The sequence below is a fragment of the Macrotis lagotis genome, chromosome 6 (assembly GCF_037893015.1).
Source record: "Macrotis lagotis isolate mMagLag1 chromosome 6, bilby.v1.9.chrom.fasta, whole genome shotgun sequence".
Lineage (NCBI taxonomy): Eukaryota > Metazoa > Chordata > Mammalia > Peramelemorphia > Peramelidae > Macrotis > Macrotis lagotis.
The window spans coordinates 81005356-81008586 of NC_133663.1; the positions used below are offsets into that span (position 1 = coordinate 81005356).

The 3231-nt window shown below is 41.5% G+C and overlaps 1 pseudogene; it reads left to right on the top strand.

Annotated features, from left to right (window-relative positions):
* Positions 1-603: 603 nt before the first annotated feature.
* On the top strand, positions 604-1859 carry LOC141492148 (ubiquitin carboxyl-terminal hydrolase 5 pseudogene; annotated as a pseudogene).
* The last annotated feature ends 1372 nt before the right edge of the window (positions 1860-3231 follow it).

Here is a 3231-nt window from a genome sequence, read left to right on the forward strand (position 1 = left end):
AAGGGATACAAATGGATTGTGATCAGGGCAACAAATTAATGGAACTGCCTAAAATACATGCTGCATCACTAGTTATTTAATTCCTAGGTTACCCTTCAAGAGTACTTCTTAAATGACTTGACCAGTTGTTCCAGTTATGTTTGACTCTTTGTGACCCTGTTTGGGGTTTTCTTGGCAGAGATACTATAGGGTTTGCCATTTCTTTCTCCAGCTTATTTTATAGATAAGAAAACTGAGGCAAACAGAGTGAAGTGACTTGCCCAGTTACTAAAATAGCTATTAAGTGTCTGAGGTCAGATTTGAATTCAGAAAGATGAATTTTCCTGATTCCTGGTCCATCACTCTATCCACTACACCATCAGAGATAGAATTTGAACTTATATCTTCAAACTCCAGAGGTAGGGTTGCTGGCTCATTTAGCAACTTTAGCCAAAAAACCTATTTCTTAGCACTGTACCTGCTTCCTTTTACCAGAAGATGATAAAGTGGCAGATTGTGCTACATTAATCTAGGAAGAAATCTGCTTCAGGACAGCAAGAAAAGAGTATCCAGTAGGTGTTTATTGAAGGATCTGAGAGGGAAGTTGAGGCTGCTGCCGGTGTCATGGCAGAGCTGAGTGAAGAAAATTATTTGTATTACTGATTATCCAAGTCCCCAAGGCTGGAGGTCAGGTTCTCAAAGAAATATGTGCCTTCTCCTTCAACCACACTCCAACTCCTTCAATCAGAGTCTAAGGGTGTTCCTATTTGCACAAATACTTTTCTGAGCTTTGGGAAGCGATATGTTGAGAAACACTACTGCAAGACTGGACTTTGGGTCTACCTTCACCTCCAAAGGACCAAAAGTCCAAAAGAAGAAGAAACACACTCCAAGTATTGGAGATCCCCCTAGGAAGAAGTTCACTCATGACTATTGGTATGGAAGGGGGGTTGACATCAGAGAAAGTCTGAATGTTGAGGATATGAAGATTGTGCCAGATTACTTGGAGATTGCCCAAGATGAGCTGAAAAGGTTGCCTGAGATGGCTAGAAATTGGATCACCAGTGTAGAGGAGACCCTGTTGTCAGCAGACTCTGCCCCATGGAAACAGGAGGTGTAGAATTGGGATGGGAAGATGCAACAGGTCTCTAAACACAACTTCAATCTCAAGCAATTGAAGAATCCTCCCCAAATTCCTCCTTGTGACTGGAAATATTCCACATGTGATATGCTGGAAAAGTTCAACATGACAGTTGTTTCCATACTCTGTGTATGTAGATACCTGGATGGCAGTGGAGGCAATAACCATGCAGTGGAACATTACAAGGGAAACTGGGAACCCATTGGCAGCAGTCAAGTTGGGCACCATCAAACCTGATACAGATGTTTACTCCTATGATGAAGATGATATGGTCCTGAATTCCAGTCTGTCAGAACACCCTTCCCATTTTGGCATTGACATGATGAAGCCTAACAAAAGAAACAGTGGATTAGTGATGAGAATTGATCCAGGACTCAAGTGTGCAGCTCAAGCCCCTCTATGGTCCCAATTAGACAAGCATTCAAAACTTGGGTAATAGCTGTTACCTCAACTCAATGGTCCAAGTACCCTTCAGCATACCTGACTTCGAGAGGAAGTACATGGACAAATTGGAGAAAATCTTCCAGAATGCACCATCAGACCCCATCCAGGACTTCAGCACCCAAGTTGGGCCATGATCTTCTCTCAGTGAAGTACTTCAAACTTGAGCCAGAATCTGGAGATAGGGAACAGGTCCCAGAGCAAATGGAAATTCAGTCTAGCATTGTTCAAGACCCTCATTGGCAAAAGCTCTCAGAGCATCAGTCACATGGGCACCTCTACCATGAGAGGTCACTAGGTCTGCCATATCAAGAAGGGAGGTAGGTTATCTACAATGACAAGAAAGTTTATGCCTCAGAGAAACCACCCAAGGACCTAGAATATATATTTACTTCTATCAGAGAATGGTAGACTTGGGGGAGGTGGGGGACAAAGGACCCTACGATCTAGAGTGGGATCTCTTCAGTTCTCCTTCAATTCCCCGTCCCTCTTCCACACCTTTTACCACTATGCTTTTGATTCTTCATGTAACCTTGTTCAGGCCCTAAAGGAAGAGAGAGATGAGAGACAAACAGACAGAGAGAGTGTCTGTGTGTGTGTGTGTGTGTGTGTGTGTGCATGTGTAAGTGTGTTGTAAGTGTATGTGTGTGAGACTTTCTGACCCACAGTTGCAGAAATGGGACAATTCTTTGTCTATCTCTTTGCTCTCTATCCCCCACCATCACCTCCTACACCCTCCACCCCTGCAGCCATTTCCCTGTATTCCACCTTTGTATTCTTTCTCTCCTGGATAGGGTAAGGAAAAACAGGAGGCTACTGGAGAATTGGCCTTATCCCTGTTGCTATCACTCTTTTCCCATATCTCTCCCCTCTAGAAAATGTCAAAACATCAAATATGAATAAAAGTGTAAAGGTTGAGGGGAAAGACCTGAGCAATAATCAAAGAAAAATGTTTCTATGAGTCCATATGATAAGAAATTACAACCATAGTTTGTTAGAGGTAGAAGGGGCCTTATCAATCAACTAATCCAGATCGTTTCAGGGGGTCCAGTAGATCAAAATCATTTTCATGATAATTTTACTTTCTATAACTGTAAATATCAGTAGATATTGCCCATATAAACAGAAGCTCTTTAGGAGAACCTTAATAATTTTAAAGAATGTAAAAGAGTTCACCTCATTCTTTCAAGCAAAATAAGACCTAGAGGGTAAGGGAAATTGCCCAAGGTCACCCAGCTATTTAATAGCAGAGCTCATATGAGATTCCAAGTCTGATGATTCCCAAATTCAGAACTCTTGTCACAGACATCCTAGAATGTTTATTTGAGTTTGATATTGAGGGAATTAAAGCTACTTTATTCTTTTCTTAAGCCTTGGTTCTGGTACAAAGGGTTTATCAAAAAAACATTCTAAGCAGTGTATCTGTCTCTTCAGGCTTCTGCCTTTCTCTTAGCAACTAAATCTTCAAAGCCACCTTGGCCAGACCAGTTGTCAAAGCATTCATTAGCTCACACTAGGCTCAGTTACTAGTTAGATCATGTGGTTTCATATTAGTTATATGCATATTGTTGGTTAGTCTTGGGACCTGGGGAAATAAAAATCTTTATTCTTCATTATTAACAGTATCCAATACCTTTTCCAGAAGGTTTCAAACTCATCGCTGTCCCAAG